Source organism: Zeus faber (assembly GCF_960531495.2).
Source record: "Zeus faber genome assembly, chromosome: 18".
Lineage (NCBI taxonomy): Eukaryota > Metazoa > Chordata > Actinopteri > Zeiformes > Zeidae > Zeus > Zeus faber.
Window position 1 is genome coordinate 22,405,522 of NC_137210.1, and position 25,450 is coordinate 22,430,971.

The following is a 25,450-nucleotide window of genomic DNA, read 5'->3' on the forward strand; positions in this document are numbered from 1 at the left end:
AATTTACTAGGTCTTCATTTCCATATAAACATATTTTCTAATTGTAGTCATCAATATATTTCTTTCAGAATTCAACTCCTTTCCAGATTCCATTATAATGTGTTATTTAGAGACAAACCAGGGCAGAGGGAGACCACGTGGAAGCGGCTGTAATCTCATCTGCTGGTGATGCCTCCAACACCAGCCCCTCCGCCTCTCTTTTCTTTCCCTTGTGTGAGTTTTTTTTATCTTTGTTGTTTTTTTTTAGTTTTTTTTTTTTTCCTCTCTCTCCTTTAGCCCGAGGAGCTGGAGGCTCTGCATTCCCACACCTTCCGGGTCAAGACCTTCAAGAAGGCCAAGCACTGCGGCTTCTGCAAGCAGACCATCGTCCAGGAGGGGCTCATCTGTCGAGGTCAGTCCCTTCGCGCCCCCTCGTCAGGCTCGGGGAGAGAGTCCAGTCAACCACGAGCATCCACGAGCGGGGGGTTTCTCAATGTAGAGTCCCCCAAAGAGGTCCTCCAAACGGTTTCAGGAGGCCCACAGCAAAATGATTGATAGACAAATTGATAGGTAGTTATTCATCCACGAAAGGGAATTTGCCCTGTCCCAAAAGCTCACATCAACACGATAGGCATAATAATAATCATAAGAATAAAAATAATAAAGCAATGAAGTTAGAATATGAATAAAAAAATGGCAATGTATGGAGAATTTGGAAAATATATAAAAAACTCAAGTTATCTTTACCCAATAATAAAAAAAAATAAAATCTGCCAATATACACTAAACCTAATGATCAACTACATAAGTAACCTAATCCTTCAGCTTCACCATTATTTCACTGAGCAACGTTAAATGTTTTGATCCTAGTTTCGCTGTTCTCTCCCCAACTGGAGTATGGAGAGGTAGGGAAGGCACAACAAAATCACTTCCGACAACAACAAAATCTCCTCAGATCGGGGGTCCCAGAGACCAAATTGTTATGAATCTGTGGCCTGGTGTGTTTGAAATTGGGGGCCCCCTCGCCCGGTGAAAAAGGTTGAGAACCACTGATCCAGATGACTGTGATGGGACTAGTGGGACAAATTCAACGTGATGAGGATTTCGAAACGTGATGAGGATTTCGAAGCTGAGATCGTTGAGCGCGCGCGCGCACACACACACACACACACACACACACACACACACACACACACACACACACAACGTTGAAATGGTGAACCACATTGAGCTCTCATGCCACAATTGGGCATAGCCTTTATTATTGTGTTCCAGCTCCAAAAAGCGCTGGTACAGTATATAAATAACAGCACTATCGTTCTGTTTAACGTCCGGCAAGATTAGGCGCCGTCCGACGCGGCATCTATCAGTATAAGAATAAGAGGGGTGAGCTCGGGTCACCTGGGGTCATCTCGGTGTCAGCGTCGGGTCGATGGAGTGACGGAGGAGGTTAAAAGGATCCCCGGGGGGGCCGGGGGGGCCGGGGTTAACAGGTTCTCAGTTTTCCTTGGTGGTGTTTGCTCAGGAGCCATTGTCTCCGATTGATCCACGATCCTTCAGCTTTGACACAACAATTGGATAAACAGGCTTTTAAGGGTCGGTGTAAAGTGGTTTCTGAGGACTGTCTGAAGTACAAGTGGGTCTTCCCCCTTCCCCAACCTTTTATCAGTGTAGTATTAGTGCTTGTATTATTCCTCTAATAAATAATTTTCACGTATTGTTTTGATTTGGCTGTCCTGGATACCGCCCGGGTGCCGTTTATCGCGTCCAACGTCTCCGCGATTGCCACAAACGCTCAGGCGAGCCAGGGAAAGTGCATGGAAGTGAACAGCGCCGAACGCCTGGGTGGGACGTCTCTCGCCGTAGATTTTCCGCCTTTCACCTTTTCGAGCCGCCGCGGCGATTACGCAAACCGCGGGAATCGCAGTTGTTCGAGCCGAGTGCGACGCTTTGGCGAAATATGCTTCCATCCAGATATCGGCGCGTTTTAAGCCGATGATGGACGTGCCGCTAGAAATGGGTGCGTTTCCATCAGTCGGGTTGAGGAGGCTGTATGGTCCTCCTAAATGCGTATGCGTGTCGGAGATGCGTATTATTAGAGTTAAAAATTAAGAAAAACACAGTTATTATTATCATTTTTTTGTTTATTCCTTTTTTTCTCTGGATGTGTCCAGGTCCATACAAACAGTGTGATCCTTCTCAAATGACACAGAAGCCTTTTCTGTCCGAGCCCTGGGTACAACACAGAGTTGAGATAGATACAGACACAAATCAGGAACTTTCAAAGTAAATAACAATACAGGTATAAAAATAGAAAACAAAATACGAAATAGAAAATCAAACTTAATAGCTCGAGGCAGAATGTTGGCGCGTGCCCCCGTGATACTCAAATCACTTTACAAAGAAAGGGTAAGAGAGAAACAAAAAATACAAATAGATTCACCTCAAACAAGGTGTCGTGCGGGTGTGACGTAAACAATCCAACTCTCCCACCTTTTCAAAAACGTGTCCTGTTGCCGTCTAATAGCAAAAGTAAAAAAGTCTTAAATAATATCGATGCAATCATCAGCTGTTGGAATTTCTGGTTTTAGCCACATTCTACTGTGAGAATAGATTATAAACCAAAACAAATATCCATCATAAGAGGCAGCATTTATGATGGCAGGGTGCCAAAATACACGGCCTCTACTTTGAATGGAATGTCCACCTGGAATACTTTTTTACAAAACTTTATGAACCTCCTGCCAGAAAGGAATTAATAACGGCCAAGCCCGGAATATATGAACATATTTTTTCATAATGATTTGAATCTGAGAAGCCACACTGTCTCCAGCACTTGGAAGGTTGTGTGTAATGACTCTTTTCAGGTGGATTAATGAAGAACCTGATGAGGCTTTTCCAACTGAACTCTCTCCGTGAAGCTGCACATGACGCTTTCCCTTGAAACTCATAAATTCTCCCGTTCCTCCTCCGTTAGATCTGCTTTCGTTCCCTTTCCCACCTTTGTTTTTACGTACTATGAGTTACCTTTTGTTTGTTGTAGTCCCCTATAAAGTATCCAGATGTTTATTTGGTTTGGGTTCAACACATACGCCTCCGTGAAGACTTTGAGTGCAGTATTATCCTCTTACTTTTGTTTATTTACCTTTTTTTTTTAATTGCTTAATGTGGTGCCCAATTTGAATAAATCTGTGAAAGTCGTTATAATTCGAGCCACGCTGCATCTTCAGATTTTGAAAACTCTTCGCAGATCCCGGACGGAACGAGGTACATTACATTACATTTACATTTAGTCATTTATCAGACGCTTTTATCCAAAGCGACTTACAATTATTCAAACACCGATGGACGCAGCCATCAGGAGCAATTAGGGGTTAAGTGTCTTGCTCAAGGACACTACAGCATGCTATCAGGAGGAGCCTGGGATCGAACCAGCGACCTTTGGATCACTAGACCACCAGCTCTACCTCCTGAGCTACCCCCCCCCTACAGGTACAGTTTGCTGTAACACACCGGAGGTTTTTAGGTGCAAAATCAGAGTCCTATTCGCACCATCTCAAAACCTCAATCTCTGCTTTGAAGTGATTCTGGACCACGATGATGTTTTTTCAATCGCAATAATTTGTAAGGCGAAAAGAAAAAAAGAAAAAAAAAAAAGTAATCTACGGGTGAGATTCCATGGTGGTGCAGCACCAGCCGCTGGGAGCGGGGTTAAAACAACGCGCGGCGGGTTTGACCCTGGTTTCGGTCAGCGGCATGGGAAGAGGTGGAAACGTCTGCTTTTTGACAGATAATGTGCAACCAAGTCGCGTGGAAACGGCTGGATGTTTCTCTTGGCAGCCGTCGGCGGAACGTTTGGCTTTCCACCGCCGCCGCCGCCTGGCACGGGGACGGGCATTTTCCTCCCTGGCACGTCGAGGGAAAACACGGTGGCATCCTCTGCACAGTGGGGGGGGGGCGGTCGTTCAAGTCGACTGCATTTCTAGTTCACTGTCATAATAAGGTTTGATGTGCGTCCATAAGCAGATTGTGAAGTCTGTGGACATGGCGTACACTTATCCATGGTACTGAATACATGATAACGATAGATGACGACAGTGTGCATTGTGCTGGTCTTGGTCATATCTCAGATTTCAAACTCAAGGGACCTCCTTTTAAAGATAAAGGTTAAAAAAATATCGAAATAAATAATAATAATACGATTTATTGGGCAACCAATATTATTATTAGCCAAAACCATGCATTGATCATTCCAAAAGGAAAGCACCCATTTTAGAAAGTATAATGACGCATACTATAAAATAAAATATAAATAAAATATTAGATAATAAAATACCGTCTAGGCCTCCATTCTGCTTTTTCAGTATTTATTTAAGAAGAATCCAGGTAATGTAATTCTTTGCATACTTTTAAATATTGAGGAATCACACTTTTTATAACGTTCTGAAAGGATGACGGGGGCTTTCGTTATAAGAACTCAAAAGTTACGCGACTCGTTCTCGGTTAAGGAGTAATGCTTTGAAAAGGCTGTTCCCACTCCCCTTTTTTTTTTTTTTTAGGGATAAATAATGAATTCTCCCGTGTCTTAGAGCAGCAGTAAAAGCAAAATGACAGAGAGGGGGCGAAGGAAAAGACCAGTGGCTTCCAAACTGATTAATGGGATAAATAGATCTGCCTCCCCGGGACAGATTTAAGTGTTCCAACTGAACCTTACTCAATTTATCTCTCCTTGCCTCTGCCGTGGGTCAGCCTCGTGCGTGTGTGTGTGTGCGCGCGTGTGTGTGCACGTGTGTGTATGTGTGTGTGTGTGTGTGTGTGTGTGTGTGTGTGTGTGCGCGCGGGCTAAGAATATTTCATATTTCCACGGGGAACTGGTGGTTTCGGAGCAGAAGGTCTGTCTGACTGACTTCCTGTTTGTGCTTGCTGTTTCTAATCAGTCAATTAATTGCACTGTGAACTTTCCGTCGGAATCAACAAATTACGCTCGGCGAGGGCGCCCACGCCCCTTTTCCCTGGAATCCGAGCAGAGTAAAAAAATGAGATGATAAAACGCTCCACCCGAGGTCGTGGAAAGACGGTAAAGACACGTACAGGGAGCGGGGCGGTGTTCTGGTGTTGCAGGGCCCCTCGCTCACACCCGCCCCTCCTCTCTGGCGGCCACGTCTGTTTACAAACACTCTCCGGTCACATGGTCCCACGTGCGCTTCCTCCTCCCCCCTCGGCCGTTGCCCCGGATACGCAGTGTTTTGCAGCCAGGACAATAGCCCGCCCGGTGACGCAGGCGGGCCGCTGTTTTCCAGTAAAGTTACCTCAGCCGGAGGATATTAACACAGGACGGGCCGCGGAGGCGACCGCCGGGGCCTCGTGTGTCGCTTCCCAGCGATTCCAGATTTGAAGATTGATCCTTTAGCTGTACGACTGTACGTCGTCGTGATATGATGATTTGATGCAATACAGACGAGAAATGTAATCAACACGTGCATTGTAAATAATAACACATAACTAACCGACAGAGATTGAAAGCCAAAAATATTTAAGGTTGACACTTTTTTCGACTGGGTCTCAACTTTTCGAAAGATGAGACCCATTGGCAAAGGACGGCGAATAACCAGGCCGAGCGATTTGACCCGTTCACCGGCTCTCCCGCGGGTCCCAGGCCGCTCCATCTCTTGCACTGCGATCAAACATTCGATCAAACATTCGATCAAACATTCGCCGGTTTGAGTTGAAGTCGGCGCGCTTTTCCTCGTCCGTTTTGCGGCCGGTGTCGTCACGCGGGGAGAGCGCTTCGCGTGGAGCGGAGTGACAACAGCCACGGCATCGGGCGCCAGCCCCGACACGGACCAGGTTTGAGTTTTAAAGAGCGTCTTGCAAGTCGACGAGCGAAAGACACCGCCGCTGAAAGAAGATTTGCGCGAGCACAAAGCGCGGCACATTTCAAAAACCCTATCCGCGGTTTGTTCCTCACGACTCCCCCTTGAGGAGCGCAGCGCTTCGACACCGAGGGGAAAGCTTTTGTCCTCGTGCTCCGGGGAACAGGGCGCTGATCTCCGGCGTCTGACTGGAGATGTGCTGCGATAAGGGGCCCGTGTGCGTCGTCAAGGTTATCATGACTCTGTTTCCGGATACTGAGCTCACGCGGCTGGTATGCAGCAAATCCCAACAAGGGCTGTAACGCTCACGCACGCACGCACACACACACACACACACACACACACACGCACGTACACACTGCAGGATTGGCCGCGTGGAGTGACCCCGGCTGTGCTTGCATGAACACGGCGCGTTTCCGTTTGCGAACAAGTCTCCGCAGTGGCTCCGTCGACTTTTCCAGGCGTGAGATGACGCTTGCCCACGTTGAAGTCGACCGCTGCGCTTTGACCGTATTAGAGGTTGCGTTTTCCGTTCGAGCGCCGCAGCCGAGCGGTCCCGTCTTTCAGTCTTGTCATTGTCTTAAAGCCACTCGAATGACCAGGCGGTGAGTTTTCACCAAATCTGACTGGACGGGGATTTATGTCTTGGATTTGGGGGATTAAGTGTTTTACACGCTTATGTTTGTCTAAGACTGTAAGTATGTTTGCTTGTCCCTCCATCTGTGCAGAACACGCACACGACCCCCTGTGGCACGCACGCACACGCGCGCACACACACACACACACACACACAAAAACATGTTTGGAACATTGGGCTTTGCCTTTTTAAGCCTCCAGACCAGAGCCCCATGTCGCTGCGGCAGGTAGAGTGTATGTTAGAATAACGTCTCAAAAGCACCCACGTGGCCAAAGAAAGAACCTCCACGCTCAACAACCAGCACTTTTACAGAAAACACTGCAGAACACTGGTGCATCCCATAACTGAGCAGGGAGCCATTGAGCCAGACCTTCTGTGGAAGCGGTGTGAGAGGACTGCCACCTGCTGGCTAGTCTGTAACATTGCACATACGTCCCAAACTGGGGTCCGTGCCCCAACTACATATTTCCTAAAAACCCCCAAAAAAGACAGTTTTTAATACTTCTTAAAAAATACTGTTTTTTTGTATCTCCCCCCCCCCCACTATAAAGGTAAATAGTATATACTCAATCTCACAAATTATTGTGTAGTACAGTATTAGGTAGATCTTTGTTAAGTTTACATTTTTTTTTGTCATCAATATTTAAGTGAAATGACGCTTTATCACAGGTGTGTGTGTGTGTGTGTGTGTGTGTGTGTGTGTGTGTGTGTGTGTGTGTGTGTGTGTGTGTGTGTGTGTGTGTGTGTGTGTGTGTGTGTGTGTCCGCCAAGGGGGCCATGTAAAAAGTTTGGGAACCCCCTGCACAATGGTAATTTTATTAAATATATTTACACTGGAAACTCGACCACTTTATTTTTAACTCGTACCACCGGTTATTATTGATATAATACAGAGAGCATGTGGTGCATATAAACTTCAAATGGCTCAGCTGTTCTGTGATCTGTTTGTTTCTGTTTAATAATTAGATTCCAAATTAAAAACCCAAAATTCAGTAATAAAATCCCAAAAATCGAAAACGTCAAAACATGATGGTGTAACACCACATTTTTGTGTGACTCAACAACCCATTGCCACTAAAGCCACTAGGAGGCAGTAGAGTCTTCCTTTTCCCAAATGCAATCTCTTCACATGATGCGCTTCAGATTTGATAAAAAACATGCAATAAAAAAGTTGAAAGTTAATGAAAGTGTGTATAATTGTATGAGTGTGTATATATAACATGAATGGTTGTATTGATTTGGCCTTGCATCGAGTCATTGTAATATATTTGTCCCCACATGCGTGCGTTGGTAGCCCTCACTGAAGTCATGTGTCAAAGGGAAGCAGCTGCGTCGACCGAAAAACAAACTGCGATTCAGCTTGATATGAAACAAAACAGACGCTAAAGCAACAAACAGAAGTTCTCTTTAACGCAGGAGAAAAACAAAGCACGAGGGGCGAGGACAAAAACAACCTCCCAGAGCCAGATTGAGCTCCCATGATCCTCCTCTTTGGCGGGAGATCGACCTGTTCCGCACCAAAGTGTTTTTTCTGGGATCGCCATGGCAACGGGGCCCTGTTCCGCAATCACGCAGCAGCTGAGCGAAGGTGTGGCTTCAACCCACAGAAACCCAACACTACCAGGGTGTTTCGTCTGCCGGTGGGGGTGACCGATCAGTGCAAAATAAGAAGTTTGAGGCTGCATGGAGTGACCGTGTCGCTGGGAGACAGATGGAGAGGGTGAGAACAAGACAACCGGAAAGAGGCGACTTATTTACGTCTTTTTCCTCAAAGCCCAAGCATCTGGATGTAACACACACCGATCAGCCACAACATTAAAACCACCACTAATAACCACTAATATTTTGAAGCTCCCCCTCGTGCCGCCGAAACAGCTGTGACCCGTGGAGGCATGGACTCCACTAGACCTGTGAAGGTGTCCTGTGGTATCTGGCACCAAGACGTCAGCAGCAGATCCTTTGAGTCCCGGAAGTTGTGAGGTGGGGCCCCCATGGATCAGGCTTTTTGTTCCAGAACATCCCACAGATGCTCCATCGGATCGGACCCTAACCCCGCCCATCCACATGATGGAGAAGAAAATCTGATTAATCAGACCAGGCCACCTTCTTCCATTGCTCCATGGTCCAGTTCTGATGCTCACGTGTCCATTGTAGGAGCTTTCAGTGGTGGACAGGGGTCAGCATGGACACTCTGACCAGTCTGCAGCTACACAGCCCCATACACAGCAAGCTGTGATGCACTGTGTGTTCTACACCTTTCTATCATAGCAGCATTAACTTTTCCACCAATTTGTGGGATCGAACCAGACAGGTTTGACTTCACTCCTCACGTGCATCAATGAGCCTTGGGCGCCCATGACCCTGTGGCCGGTTCACTGTTTGTCCTTCCTTGGACACTCTTGGTCAGTACTAACCACTGCATACCGGGAACACCCCACAAGACCTGTGGTTGTGGAGATGCTCTGACCCAGTCGTCCAGCATCACAATGTGCTCCTTGTCAAAGTGGCTCAGATCCTTACGCTTGACCATTTTTCCTGCTTCCAACACATCAACCTCAAGAAGTGACTTGTTCACTTGCTGCCTCATACATCCCACCCCTTGACAGGTGCCACTGGAACCAGATGATCAATGTCACTGGTTTTAATGTTGTGGCTGATCCTTGTAGACTCCACAGTTCAATTTGAGCATCGATCTGTGACTTTTACTGCTTCATCTGCAGACCTTGCGATGGAAAGTTGAACCAAAAACAGCTGCCGGTTATAGCATATTTTCCCTTCCCAGAATGCAATGCGTGAAAGCCTGTGCTAGACAATGCAAAGGGGCAGTTTAACAGGTAGAATACAACACAATGAGGTGGACACGTCAGCTAGTAAGTCTTTGTCAACGTTGATTTATAAGGTCATTATGAGGAAATGTTTCTATTTTGAGAATAGGAGAGAGAGAGAGAGAGAGAGAGAGAGAGAGAGAGAATGCCTTTGTGAGACTTGTAATATCTGGATATTTATTTGAAACCCTCATGTTTAAGAATCCTCATGTTGCACGTTGTGGTCGAGTGAAGGACGATATCAGACCAAGGCTCTTGCACATCTGAATAACTAATAACTAGTTTTTGGCCACATCTTATTATATAATGTATTTATACTTCAAAACGATGTGCTGCGATACGACCGTGTCTAGTACCACTCAAATACCCTGAACAATCCATAGGAAGCCCTAAATGCGGAGTTTATAAGGGGGCCAAAGGAGAGGAACCGAAACGCAATAGAGAGTTGAAGGAGGAGAAAATGGAGAGAGGGAGTGAGGAAGGGGGTGAGGGAGGGAGGGAGGGAGGGAGGGGGGGGTGCTCCAGATGAAGGAAATGGTGGGACCCCGCCCTCTGATTGTGTTGGGTGTTGTAAGGCAGCTCTGCCCATCCCAGTGGGAGCCCGCTGCTCATTCCAGGGGACCGGGGGGGAAGGAAACGGCACCGGGGCTTAGTCACTGACCCCCACCCACCCCACCTCACCCCCACCTCGCTGACCCCTCCCCCCTCCCCCCTCCCTCTCCTCCAGCTCATCCAGCCAACCCAGAGTCAGATGGTAACACAGCGTATGTATGTGTATAAATATATATCCTGATTAAAAAGGAAGTAGGTATTTTCTTTGAAACGCGAGCAAAAGTCTTTGAAACTGAATATAATAACAAGTACAGGGGGAAAAAAAAGGTACTTAACTCCAGTACTTAAATACTTTGACTTCTATTACTTTCCACCACTGATCCTGATTAAATGAGACCTTTCTCCTTTTGATGCTGTACTGGCCATCCCTTCACCGCCTCCATTCTCCCTCCCCTGCTCCTCCTCCCAATTCCATCCCTCCTCATCATCCCTTCACCGCCTCCATCCTCCATCCTCTGCTCCTCCTCCTAATTCCATCGCTTCACCCCAATCCATCCACAATCCCCTGCTCCTCCTCCTAATTCCATCCCTCCCCATCGTCCCTTCAACCCCCTCCGTCCTCCATCCCCTGCTCCTCCTTTCCTTTGGTCCATCAGGAACGCTTCTCTCTGCAGTGTTTATGCTACGAAGCCCTCGCTTCCTAACAAGGTAAAGCCCAAGTCCGGCTCGCTGGGCTTGGCGTTTCACACCCAATATGGAAGTCGCCCCCCTCCCCTTCCCATGTGCCCATGGGAGTCCTGTTTAGTGGAGGGCTCACGTGCTGGGAACGACACTGGACATTGTCTCGGACCAAAAGGCACATGTCCCCTGTGCTTTTCCACAGCCTTGTGCAAAGTCATGGAGTGACTTCTGGGATTATGTTTAAGCAGCGTTGGCTTCCCTTGTGTTCGCGTCTTATTCTCACTCTTCGCGGGGCGAATATTATAGGCCTATAAAACCAACTCACGAAATTATTCACGTCACGGAGGCAAAAGGGTGCCTCGGACATTCTCAAACGGCATTATGTAACATAAAGTTGGAAGGGTTGGAAAGGGTTCTTTTCTTTGTGGGAAACGCGAAACCCTTGGACAGAGGAGGGAGCAGCCAACGTCGCCTAATTGTTTGGCCGACGTTGAGTAGAATTTTCCTGCGAGCGACTTTGCGTCACGAGCCGCCTGTTGTAGCGCCGAGAGTGAGAGAGAACTCCATTGAAGTCGGTCCTGGGAACTGCAGTCGCTGCGGGAGCTCCTAGCCGGTAGGATTTCACGGTGCCACCCAGAGTCGAAAGGCCTCTAATTAAGGAGTCAAACTGACTCTCAAATGTTACCTCTAAATACCTCTTCAAGTGCAAATATAGTCCCATGAGTTCCTAAATAGAAACTAAATATACCGTGAAGTAATTACTCTTCTCGCTCTCTATTTAGGAGCAGAGCATGTCACTTTCTCGGGCCCTCGGCGCCGAAACTCGGTTTGTGGAACGGCTTTTTACACCTTCTTAAGCAAAGGCGATAATTCTCCAGGCTTACTGTACATGCACGGATCGGTCGGATGCTGTGGAATTATTCAATTCGCCGTTTACAGAACCCCGAAGTGGAGCTTCCGAGAACGCTTTTCTACTGTTTGCCTTATCTCAAGTGCAATTGTGTGAATTCTACATTTGTCATTCTGGTGTGAAGTGCGAATTTGAGTTACTGGTGTAACTGATAATACACCAAGGGTACACAGGACAACTTGTCCATCTGTCTTTTTTCAAACTTGACCCTGAGCTGAGCAAATTTGTGCATAAACAAATATTTCAGAATTTTTTTTTTTATTAAAAACAAATTACTTATATATATATATATTATTTTTTTAACTCTTTAATTTTTTTAATTTAACACTAATATTCTAACTTGAATGGCAAACCTTCCATTTTTTAAGACGTAAACAAAGACTAAGGATGAAATTCTGATTCAATCTGATTTTGCGACCCAGATTTTAAGGCATTCAAATCATAACAAAAAAAACAAACAAAAAAACAAACAAAAAACAAAAGCACTAAATGGAATAGATATTTCATCACATTGCGCCCTGTAGAGAATATTGTACCGAAGGCGCACGTTTCACGGAACGTACAGCGTGAGTCCTGGAGTAACGGGCGGTGCAGGTCAGCACGGCTTCCCTGAAAAGCACCCTTTCTTTTGTGGACTTCACCGTGAAGCGGGACACAGTGTGGAGATTCTGAAGCAGGACGGAAGTCACAACACAACGGCACCGCAAAGCGGACACGAGCCCCCCCTCGGGACGGCGTGCGGACTGGCGGTCCTCCAGCCTCCCATCGTTGACCGAGCAGCTAATCACAATAGAGCTCAGCGCTTTCTTTCGGGCCCTGGGATCGGAGGAATGGCTCATGTCTCGGGCCCCCGCAGGGCTCCGCTGGGACCCCCCCCCGTCCTTTGAGGGGATCTATTCTGGCCGACAATTTATGGGCCGCCCGTGCAGGTGCTGCGCCCTGTTGACCCCCATTTGTAGGCCCAGCGGGGGGGGTCGCCCAAGAGAGGGGGCCCCGTGCAGAAAGATCAGCCCAGCCACATGCGGGCCCGACGCCGGCGGGGAGCAACCTCGGCCGCGCGTCACATTATTTAGGCCGGCGACATCATCATAACCACTTCTCTCTGCCCGTACATACACACACCGCTGCATACATCAAAACATCACATTTTTGACGTGTACCTACCTCTGAAGTTTGTACGTTTTGCCACCGGTCAGTCCACACCGCACCGACGGTACTCGGTTACTTTTATTCGGCTGGCGTAGCGCTCTCCGCCCCCAGGGGCCACTCGGGCTCTTTGCATCACAGTCATCTACATAATCGGGTTTCTCTGTGCACCGCGAGGGGCTCGAGATGTATTATTCAGATTTCGGCCACTAAGATCATTGAATATAATAAAACACAGAGCAGTGCCCATAACTTTCTAATGGTTTTATTTCGACGCTCTTGGAAAGGCTCCTGGCAAGCGGAGCGCCGCGCTCCCCGAACGGAATAATGAATTAAGCCTTTGATACCGAGCCATCTTCCCGAGAGCGCAAAAAAAAAAAAAAAAAAAAGGCCCAAACGGCGGCGTCGGGCCTGCTCGCAGCAGATAATATTTGACTTTGACCGCAGCACAAACACGCCGAGGAATTCAGAATTAGGCCCTTGCATTTTCACGCATCCTTATCGACCCCTCAATGACGTGACCCGTAATGCATTACACACTTTGAATTTGAGTCCGTTGAATGCGAGCGAGATTTTATTGAACGGTAAAATCACTTCTCTGTTTCCCCTTTTCTCTTCCCAGTGTGCCGCATCGCCTGCCACAAGAAATGTGAAGTCAAGGTAAGACTCCCAAAACATTACACAGGATGCAGACAGGCGAACACAATGCAAATTTAATCACATTAAAATTCAAATTAAAAAAAGGCGTCGGGGTCAGTCGTGCCCGGCGGGCGGGATCTGCCCGACTGGGCCGTAACATTGTTTGCCTGAAAGTTTCGGTTACCATGGTTTATCCGCCCCCCCCCCCCCTGTGATGGACGGCACGAAACAATCAACTTTTACCGGGCTCAACGGTTCGATAAGAGCTCAGATCTCGGATTGTTGTTCGCTGCCGCCGTTTGTCAGTCGTTCGTGACTAGTAACTGTTTTCCACAATCAGAATTTATTATCCCACCAGCGACATGAACATACACACTTTGTTCTGGTGAGGTTTGGTGTGTTTGACGACAGGCAATTGGCATTAATATAAAAATGCTTAACGGTCTGAAAAAATGGAGAATAAAAATGATAATAATGAAATAAAATAGAATAAAAAGTGAAGTAAAAAAAAAAAAAAGTCTTATATATACTGTATAGTACGCAGTTATTTATATAATAAAACATTTTTTATATTTTATTTTTACTTCTCTTTTTTCATTGAAAGAAAGTAAACTTATTAAAAATAAATATGACATCATTACATCCATTACATCACACCTCAGCTGGAGGAGGTGGGTTCAGATTCAAAGAAAGACTAAAAGAGCAGGATTCAATAACAAAGAAAATATCTACTGGCTCCTTTAAAGAGCTGTGACCTCATCATCAATATTATGGTGTGGCTTGAAATCTCTGCGTTGTCTGCGTTTGATGATGGGGTGTGTGTGTGTGTGAGAGATTTATTGCATACGCACACACACACACACACACACACACACACACACACACACACACACACACACACACACACACACACACACACACACACACACACACACACACACACACACACACAGTCTTTGTTGAACTGATTAGTGGGGTTCCTGTGTTCTGTGTAAAAAAAAAAAGTAAAGAATATTACAGTTGCATGTTGTCACACAGCGTGTTTAGACTGGCTGAACCTTTCACAGATTGCAGATCAGCCTGCATCTAAAAATAAAAAGATCTCTGGACGGGCTCGCTGCTGGACGAGCATCTTGTTCCAGTGAAGGCAAGGAGCACTGTGTGTGTGTGTGTGTGTGTGTGTGTGTGTGTGTGCTACAGCTGCCGTGAGGGGTTTACAGTAGGACCACAGCGCTAAAAGCCTTGCAAGCATACTCGTGTTCACACTAACACACACACACACACACACACACACACACACACACACACACACACACACACACACACACACACACCTATACACAGCCGTCATCTGGTAGCCATTACAGAAGTGATCGTTGTACTTGCCAACCTCGCCCGCTCCTCTTCTGCGCTGGTTGCTCAGGAAATGCCAGAGGTGCAGGGCAGCCCCGCCATGCTGACGCTGGGGGGGGGGGGGGGGGGGTAATAGCCATAAATAACAGGTATCTTACCTTTCATGCATTAAGTTGTCAAGCAAAATAACTCAATTTACGCGAGCCCCCATTCCCATTTTTAATCTTTCCTTACATTATTGGAACAACATAGTATTTAACGTTTCACTCTGGTTTGTTTACCCAATCCGACTTTTTCTGGAATTTGGAAGTTGTGAGCTGAGTGGGCTCCTTGACATGGAGCAATGATCCTGACAAAACAAACCGTCCATTCAAAGTGTCCCATGTTGAGTGAACACTGCGCTTGTACTGTGCAACTGAATTGCATATTTTGTAATTTTATCATTGTGTCCTCGATCTTAACAGGACAATAAAGCATAAACATATATATATATATATATCTATATCTATAGATATATATATATATATATATAATTAGAGGTGTGAATCTTCACTGGCCTCCGGATTCACCTGTCAACGATTCTCAATGCATCTCAATTGCATCTCAACGTATCGGATCCCAGATTTCTATATGGGCACTGATGCAAGCTTTTGTAATGATGGGTCATCACACTCACCCCCATTTCCTTTTTTGTGTTCTTACCGCTCTGTACTTTCCATGTAACCATATATGGTTATGTTATTTAGCCCCTTAGCCAGTGTCTGTGCTGGCGTGTGGGTGCACACGATGTTCCCCGGAATTTCCCGAACATAATGCTCTTTGTTGAACGTCAAACCTGTGTCACAAAGCACTGTTTTTTCTGCTTTTACACTGTTCACAGTAACCGCGCCTCTTGTGACATCTGCCGGTAAAGGCTACCACAGAGACCACATAACCAGCTCTTCTAGAACAGACCCCTGGTGCATGTTCTTAAAACTTTGTACCAGTACTTGATAAATACTCATCTTCTTCAGTCCAGCCGCCCAGTGCAAACGTACATAATTAATAATAGTATTATTTCTTTATATACCTTTATTGGTCCCACAGCGGGGAAATTTGCAATTTCTCTGCATTTACCCATCCTAGTAACTGACGTATCGAGGATCAGTTAGGGTAAACCATCAAGCCACCAAGGCCTGTGCCAGGGAGTGGTTGAACATGACGGTGAACGGCGGGGGCAAGCAGGCCGGCGCAGGTCTTCAGAACATTTCCGGGGATGCCGTCCGGACCGGCTGCTTTCCCGCTGTTCACCTGTCTCAGTGCGCTCACCTCCGGCGGCGGAACTCGGCTCCGTTGTGCTCGGCGGGGTGGGGGGCGAATGCGAAAGCATCAGCATTCAGCCCGGTGGTAGCTCTGCCTCTGTAGTCCGTAATTGTCCGTAATCCCCGCCACATGTGCCCGGTGTCAGACGGCTGGAACAGAGACTCCACTCTTCCCCCGCACCGATGCCGTGCCTCTTTCACAGCCCTCCTCAGTTGGTAAGGCGCCGCTTTGAAATCGTCCACGTTCTCCCCGGCCCGAGCCGCGGTGCGGGCGTTCTGTGCGTCCTGTACGGATTTGTCAGCCCAGGGCATCGCACCGCAACCGTGGGAGCCACATCTTCCACGAGCTTAGCAACGAAGTGCGTCGCCACCTCCGTAAACTCTCTGACGTCATCGGGGTCGGAGCGGAACACGGGCCGGCCGACGTCACTCAGCGCGTCCTGCAGCGTGGCGTCTGATTGGCCTGCCCAGCACCTCATCTCCCTCGTCACCGGCGCTTCCGAACACGATGGGGATAACTCAGTTTTGCGTAGGCTGTTAATTCAATCACACTAATGTCTGTAAATTACAAATTAATGGTCGGGTCCGTTTTTTTTTGTTTTTTTTCATGTAGGCCTAATTGTATTTCCTATTCCCTATTATGTTCTGTCACTGCATCGATGCAGAATCGTCCGCATCGCGATGCATCTTAAAATTGCGAAATTTCCACACCTCTAATATATATATATATATATGTAAATGTATATATATCGTATATACATATGTATATGTGTATGTGTGTGTGTGTGTGTGTGTGTGTGTGTGTGTATATACTTATTTATTTGTGTATATAGTACGTGTGTGTGTGTGTGTGTGTGTGTGTGTATATATATTTATTTATTTGTGTATACGTGTGTGTGTGTGTGTGTGTGTGTGTCTATGCTTATATATATGCAGCAGTGAGCAGTTTTCCTCCTGGTTAGATAAGATATCTAACCAAACATGACAGCGTATCCCACACAGACTAAATATTTTCTCACCCTTTCCTTTTGTTTTTGCAACAACCGGAGAACGATTTGCGAGGATGTGGGATGATGATGCAGTGCGGTGAATTAAGGAGTCACCACATGCTTGTTAGAGGCGCCTGAGTCACAGCAGTGTAAGAGACAACAATGCAGGGGCCGTTTCCGAAATAACCGGGGCTCTGTGTAGTTGTTATGATAATACAATTAAGCAAAACTCAAGTCGACTCACGGGGTTGCGACCCGTCAAACTCAACAGTCGCTAGGATCAATTATTTTAATAAATCGCTGCGTTTCATGATCAAACATTTGTGCTGAACATGTCGTAGATTTGGCGGCCAATTAATTTTCGTAACCCGGACAAAAAAAAGAAACGGAGGAAAAAAAAAAAACAAGAGGGTAGCGTATCCGACAAGGACACGCTTGATAAGGATCTGCGCTAAATGAGGCCTGCATGGCTGTTGGCTATAATTCTATGAATTATTTATCGTCTAAATCAGATGAAGCTTTTATTTTTTTATTTTTTTCTCCTGAATTCCCTCCCCAAATGTTGTGTAGAGTCATATTTATATATGACCTTACACGTTAGGAATCCAGCTCGTGCCGAGACACTTTTCCACAGAGAAACAGATAGCGATCTCTGACTTTCATGTAGATAAGACCGGAGCTCGGCCCTTTTTTAACCCAGCCACTGCAAGCCAACGGTCAGACCTGTGTGTGCGTGTGTGTGCGCGCGCGCGTGCGTGCGTATTTTTTTGACTTTCGTGTTTCTACATCTGTTTGAAGGGTTTGAGAAAACATTTAGGCGCTCGGCAGGAAAATCTGAGTCCGAGACGACGACAGGAAAAGTCAACAGCGATGACATCAACAGCGATGACATCAACACCGTGACGCGGCCTTTTACCAAATACATGGAATTGATGTCATCGATGTGTCCAATACTCTGATATCGGATTCAACATTTTGACGTCCCACTCTTCAGAGGACCGTAAGATTATTTTGGGGCAGATTACATTAATCTATAGTCTATACTTTCTGTGGTGCGAGAGCCGGCAGCCAAATATCAAGACCCTCTGTCCATAGAGTGCATGAGGTGGAGAACAGAAGAGTCAGAACCAATACCGCCTTCAGCTCTGCTGACTGAGTGGACACGCTTAAAACATTACAACTGGACATTTTGTGCTTTAAACGGTTGTCAGATCCAATCTGCTGAAATGTATCCAAGAATTAGGGCTTTCATTTTTCAGCAAATTCACTGCCAGTCAACATTTTCAGAGTCAATCGCAAAGTGAATCGGCCCCCACCTCTCGCCCCGTCCGACCTTACATTATTTACTTATGCATACAATACAACCAAAAGAGTGGGAGCTTTTATCTCTAATTTCCAGTAACTTATACATTTCCACCTTTCCTGCTCGGATTCCCTCCCCCGCCTGGCGAGAAGGAAGAGGCGGTATGAGCGAGACTGCTGTGAAAACAGTGGGGAAAGGTAAAACCAGGGGCTGGCGGCGAGCCCTGCGACTGCCAGGCCAGATCCCTAACGTCCATCCCTCTGTAGGGTACCGGAGACCCTTCCAACCCTTCCTTCAATTTCGATAGGGATTAGGTTGTTTCAAACTCAGATGCCTTCCTCCTGAGTACATCTTTGTATTTGTTAATTTTTTATTTTTTGGAATCTCCGGATTGGGTAGACCTTCCTCTGCGGTTGGTGCAGGGAGAGCCCTCGGCGTCGCACATTGCACTGTCAGTATGAGGCGAGCGGCTTCAAACTGCCTCCCAGGGCTTTTTGAGTCTCTTCTCTCGCAAACATGGGGAAACAGAATTGGAATCCAATTCTGTCCGTTCAGCAGTTTTGCGTTTTATTTCATTAGTTAAGTGTATAAAGTGGCGCACATGGTGCAGGTTGAGAGCCGCCCGCATCAGGCTTGGTTCTAAACGGATTGGATTTTAGAGGGCAGTGGGAGATGTTGGCTGTTTCTTTGTAGGCCTGTGTGAACAAAGATTTGAAGCTAAAGCCATGCTAATTAATGCATACCGTTAGTCTATAATTTTGTGTGATTGACGTAATCAATGAGGACAAACTGAAATGCCTTTTGCCCCTTTACCCCTGGGTGCAGTCAAATTTTTTTTAAGCATGAATTGGCATCGAGGCAGCGGCAAGATACGCATATCCATGAGGGAATGCATGGTGATCTGCGCTCCGCTGTGCGTCCCCGTGCCTCTGAATAAAACAAATAAATGGTGTGCTCTGTTTAAAAAAAACAAACCCCGCCCCCATTTTACAGATTGCCTAGAGCGGCAAAGTGGCTCGAACCTGGGCTGGTTCCATGTGCCTTGCCTTTATTTCTGGAGCACCTGCCCCTCTTAACGTCCCTGCACGGACCCGGCGGGACTTGAGTGAATAAGCCGTTTGTTTGTTTGTTTGTTTGTTACTTGCTTCCCTTCGTTGGTCCGTGCAGCCTCGGGGGATGTGAGGCCGGCAGGAGAACCTCTCCAAAGCCTCCTTTCATGTTGCGTGTTTTCGAAGCAAATGTCTTCGTGTTCTGCTCTTCATGGGGAGGGGAGGGAAAAGTGAAAGAACACAAACACCGTGTCACCAATACATCAGTCTCCCTCCCAAATTCAAAAGCGGTAACTTTTTACCCCGTTGCCGAATATTTTTCTTTAAATTCTTTTTTTTTTTTTGTATAAACACGTTGGAGAAGAACAACGACCGTGTTTTGTTTGTGCTGGCAGGGCAATGTGAAGTTTCCCTTTTCAGTTCCATTCTTTTGAGGGCCATGTTTCATTAGTTGACTCGCAGCTCCAGTGATGGGTCATAACCCCATCCTTCATGGTTTCTACCCTCCTGGAGGAGCTGCAGGACGGCTCCTGTGTTGGGGATCTGAGGATGGGCTCGGCCAAAATGTGCTCAGGAAGCCGACCATGCCTTTTCCAGTAAAAAGTGAATTGGGAGAAAAAACAAAAAAAACAAAAACACAAGTAGCTCTATTGAATAACTTATTGCGGAGAAATAGACAGAAACAACACATTCCATTGTTGCGACTGAAGCAGTGCGTGATTGTTGGAAATAAATAAATTCAATTCGGGAGACAAGGGATTATTTTGGACGATCGTTTGTTTGCAATATCATTTTTTAACCGAGACCCTGTTCTAAATCTGTAACAAACCACGTACAGTCCACGTGCCGCCGATTCGTCTATCACAACACGCAGGCACGGCAACAGAAAAAAATATCCTGCCAACACGCGTCTGCACCCCTCTGTGAAGCGCTAAAAAAGGCAGATGTGCCGTAAACCAACAGCACTGACTGTACGAGGTCATGACATCAGCTTCCAGCTTTTGCTCGGTGCCACCTTTGGAAAGTTGCGCGGGGCTGTCAAATCGTCCGCCCGTGAATAACGCCGCGCGGGCCATTTGTGACGCTGGGGTAGAAACCGACTCGTTTCTGGCAGGACGTTTTGAGATGAAACCTCATACTGTTCAGTTTAAACAAGCAGTCACTGTTGAGCTATGTACTCGCAAATGGCTACCAATACACATTTTTAACATTTCAGACCGATCCGGCAGAGATTGAAAACACTCGGTGGGCCGGGGAATAAGGCATACCTTCTACTCCATTTATTTATTTATTGATCGCCTCTCTGTCGCTCACACATCCAAACACCTGTATCCACACTTGAGGAGTGCTTTTTTGAAAGGGTGCATAAGTCTTCTAGATATCGTGCTACTCACCTGCAGCAGCACAGAGTTTAGATTTATTTGTCTGTGCCTTGCGACGGTTGCTGTCTGGTATCCACCGCGCTAGGTACACACCCAAAGCAAAATAGTTATAAATCTCCATAAACTAGGTCCATTACAAATAAAATAAAATAAAATGGGCGAAGAAATTCAAAAATCTCGGGGAAAAAGTAACTGAGATTTGCTCTCGGTAGGTATTTTGTGGGACGTGGAATCTCACCCTCTGTTGAGTGTGTTACTCTACTAGTGTTGATTTGCCCCCCTTGGCTGTTGAAATATGAGTTTGGGAAAATACTTTCTGGCCCTCAAATCCATTTCTTCATATGTACTGCACTGTACATGCCTCACCATCGGCGGTTACTGCAGCTGCCGGGCTCATTTGGCCCCATTCCACCGACTTACCTCTGTACCACGCTGTGCCACTGGCGGCTGATTTATCACACGGGATGTAATTGGAAAGCTGTGTTGTCATTGTGAAGCACCAGCAAAGCTATTTCCTGATCTTATAGAGCTGGCCCAAGCAAAGGCTTTGGCATGTATGTCTGAGGGAGCGAGAGAGAGAGAGAGAGAGCGCGCCGGGGCGAGCGGCTTTCAGCTTACTGTTGCAAAGCAATGAGCTAAAACCTGTCTTATGCCTCAGACATTTTGCGGAGCAATTACTTTTTTTTCCCTTTTTTTCTTCTTAGTAAATTCAACCGAATATACCCCAGAGGACGGACAAATCTTATCGCATCTCCACCAAAGCCTCCTTCCCACAGACAAGTTGCCCGTGTTCTCCGATGGCAGGTTGTGAGGGACGTTTCTTTCTTTCTTGTGGATGATATCCATCACGCCAAACTCCATTTATCAACTCAACCGATAAGTTGAAAAACAATCGTTGTGTCCAGATTCCATGTCGAGCGTAGTATGAAAAGGCCGGCAATCAGCCCAATCTATCTATATTTCATAAGCCTGAGAACACAATATCTGTTGATGTGCCTGGGACGTCAGAGGTTAATAGCACATTATAATGCGTTGATATTTAGCGCAGCCCTGAACGGCAAATAACTGCAAATTAGCATTTACTGCGATTTCAGTGCGAGGCATTCCACATCAGCTTGTTTTCACAGTCTCCTCCCCCGCACAGGAGGCATTACATGACCCTGACCAACAAAGTTTCAAAGCTGTCTGGATGGGATTAGATCCTAGTGAAAACAATAACTTCCTTCCCTCTCCGTGTGATGGAGCAACAGAACGGAGGGGGGTGGGGCATGAGAAGCGGGGTCAGTTGTGCTGGAGAAAATATTCTGCTCGGGAAATGATGTCCAAGCAAGTCGTAGGCCCCGTGGCCGGCCGGAGGCGGGGGCCACCACGCCGGCGCACACATGTGCTGCAAAGCAACGCGGCTCCGCTGCGAGACGGGCCGCAATGCATTCCGAACGGAGCTCGGCTTCATCCGGAGCCGCGGTGGGCAGAGCTGCGCTCGGCGACGAGCTCGCAGCGGCGGCGCGGCGACAAGGAAAGGTTTTAGCTCCATGCAAATGAGCGGCGCCGGGCGACAGCCAATAAGATCCTTGGAGAATGGACGCCCGGATCGCTGTGTATTGTTCGCGATTAGGCTGTTTGTCGAAATGAGAAACGTCCGTTTAACCGTCGATAAAATCAGGAACACTTTCACGCCCCCATCTATCTGTGCACGGTATATTAATCATGGAAAAGGAGAGCGCTTTGAAACCTTTGGCACGTCCACAACAGCCAGTCGGTTCTGAGCCGACACGCCCGCGAAAGCCAGGTGCACGGAGACCTGTCGACGAGGCGCGAGCGGTGCGAGCGACGCGGCTCCGCGCCGCGGCCCCCCGTCACGGGCGGTGTGGCCCGAGCGCGGGGGGCGGGGACCACTCAGGGCGAGTGTGGCGTCGTGATGGGGTCCCGAGCAAATCTTCTCCTGGATCGCTGCCGCCTTATCTGCGTGTTCGAGGCACCAGCAAGCCTGTCCTCAGACGCAAACAAGAAATAATTCCGTTGTCGGCGATATCTCTGCAACCAATCGAATTAACAGTCACAGGGTAGAACATACACTGGCTGCTCCTCCGCGCCCTGCCACAGCAACATGCCTCCCCAATCGAGTCAAGGCACAGCAGCAGCATCATTAGGTCAGGGAAACCATATGGTGTTCTGTGAACCCTCTTATTCAATAAGGAATAATGCAGTTTCTTGATAATATCAATGTAATATCCGGATTAACGTAGAGAGGAGATGGCGTCACTGTGTCCAGAGCTTTGTTGAGGTTCACGTGGATTGATCTGGCTAAAGGACCCTGGCTATGGACTACAGTAGAAAGATAATATTTTGTCATCAAAATAGCTTTGTATTTAGTTATTTGTTTTAATGGGTGCGGTCGTGTCGCTCACATCCTCTCTGTGTTAACCCCACTTTTCCCTTTTTATCAGTAGTTTTCCCGGCGACCAATCATTGTGTTTTTTTGGCACGGCATCACCGCGGTGCTTACGGTCGTTCCAAATGGCCGTGTGCCATTTTGTTACCTGACCTATATGAAAGCGTGACCCTCCAAAGGCCTCCGGCTGTATTTGGTAGGTAGTGAAGTGCTGAGGGAAACAGGCGATGGAGGCTTTTTACAGTCCTCTCACCCCTCCAAAGCGACGGAGCTGACGTGTCGTCGAACCGGTGTTTACTGTCAAAACCCGTGTTCGAGGCCCACATGAAGCCCAGATGTCGATGTGTAACCGACACGTGCGCCCCATGCAGTTAGCCGAGATGTAAACGGATCCCAAAATACACCGAAGATCTGTCGCCTCTCCGTTATTATTCTTCAACGTCCCCCCCCCCCAGTAAGCTGCGGTAAATGGCACGATGCCTTGCACAAGACGACGTGGCTCACGGCCATTGCATTTGGTAACTGCTTGGTGGATCCACGTGCATAGAAACAGTAGGGAAAACAAACAGGAACGCCCAGCCTTTGACATGATGGAGTAATCACGTCTCTCTGGAAAGAATGTCAACAATGGGCCAAGTGTGCGAGACGGCATGGGAGGAGAGAAACAGGGGCAGAGTTGCGCTGCGTGCACTGTAATTCCGTTGCCCCTTAAAGACGTGTTTATCTTAAAATAAAAAAACCTGTCTGCACCCACGTCGGCTCTACTTGGCACGCGTGCTCTTCCCTGAGACCTCCGCGCCTCAGTGGAGCCGCGCGTTTGGATACCGCGGCGCAGCCCGGCGCAAGGCCCTGCGCAAGATCACCGCCGGCGGCGGCGGCGTGGCGGAGAGCGGGCCCTGCTGCTCCCGTTGTCGACATCGTCCCGGCGTTCATTGATCAATTATTTTGCAGCCTTTAGTCTATTGACGTGCAATCGTGATTCCCCTCAGCTATGAAACGAAATACGGCGGGTTGGCCCGAGTTCTGAGTGGGTGTTGGTGAAACGCTCCACTGGGTACTGAAGCGGAGCGTTGTGATCAGCTTTTGGGAAAGCTTGAGTCAGGCTCGGGAGACCGAGGACCTCACCCACGCAAGTCCATAACCGCTTTTTTCACGCTCGTTCTCTCCCTCTCTTTTGCACGCCCCTGTGCCGCTCCATTTTTTCCCCGCTCTTGTTGGCACGGCATTTCTCTCCATACCTGTTCACGTCTGATCCGATCTCACTGCCTTCCCCGCCTCTGTTCCCGAGGTCAAGCGTGAATCGGACCAACTCCCGTCTGGGTCTCTCTTTCTGTCTCTCTCCTCTTCGCTATTTCTGGAAGAGAAATGGAGAAACTCAAAAGTCGAGTTTAGAGAACACGCCGCACACTGCCGCGCTGATTTCCCTTACAAGCGGCGAGCAGCTGTGAGGTCCCGGCGCTGGACTGTCTCCCGATATTTTGAACATGCAGGGGGAAAAAAAAAAAAAGAGGGAACGCAATTAAAAGCAGTCATCCAGCTCTCTGACAGACTCCAAAACAAACAAATACAGGGCCTGACGCGGCGCAATGAGTCCATATATCACCATAACGTTATGTAAATACTGTAAAGAGCCTCTTACAGTGTGAGTGAAGTGCTGTAACTGATACTGGAAATGGTTTGAGGATAAAGAACTAACCCACACACAGAACCCCAAACCCCCCCACCCCCGACCCCCGACTGCTGCAAAAACTTCCATAGGAAATACCGAGCGGGGACTCCATGGTAGGCTCGTAAGCCAACTACTGTAAGCTACCCCGAGGGTCTCTTTATCCCCAGCGCCCCCCCCAAAAAAATGCCCCTTGAAGGCTGGCTCTGGCACTGTCAGTGTTGATTACAGGCAGCAGTCATTGGTTCATCTCGTAATAAAAGCCAGGACACAGGAAATAGGCCAGACTAGGCAGAAGGTGTCGGCTGCGAACGCAGGCTGCCGTGGTGTGTCCCTACATGGCGAGACGCGTCTGATGACGTGCAGGCGTGTTGTTGTTGTTGTTGTTGTTGTTGTTGTTGTTGTTGTTGTTGTTGTTTGTTCATAAAAACAAAATTAAGTTTACAAAATTATAGTGCCGCTCACGTGCTCCCTGGCTGGCTTTATTGATGTAATACAACAAGTTCCCAAAACACACACACACACACACACACACAGACGCACACACACACACACACACACACACACACACACACACACACACACACACACACGCACGCGCACACAGCATGCCAAGGAGCAAGGGAAGTTCCCAGCTCCCAGGGCCCGGTCTGGTCCCTTCATTAAAGGCGTACACAATCCGACATAAACAACCGTGTTTTGCTGCCATAAACGGCACGCTGCCTTTCTAACAACACATCCTTCCTTCCCTTGTCCCTTGTCATTAATAGCGG

At 47.6% G+C, this 25,450-nt stretch overlaps 1 protein-coding gene across 2 annotated transcripts in view; it reads left to right on the forward strand.

The window, feature by feature from the left end:
• Positions 1-282: 282 nt before the first annotated feature.
• Positions 283-25,450, forward strand: part of tns1b (tensin 1b) — a 115,697-nt gene continuing 90,529 nt past the window's right edge. For both annotated transcript variants that reach the window (XM_080019246.1, XM_080019247.1), the window contains exons 1-2: positions 283-391; positions 13,226-13,263. The gene's annotated coding sequence lies outside the window, so the exon portion shown is untranslated. The remainder of the gene's footprint in view (positions 392-13,225; positions 13,264-25,450) is intronic.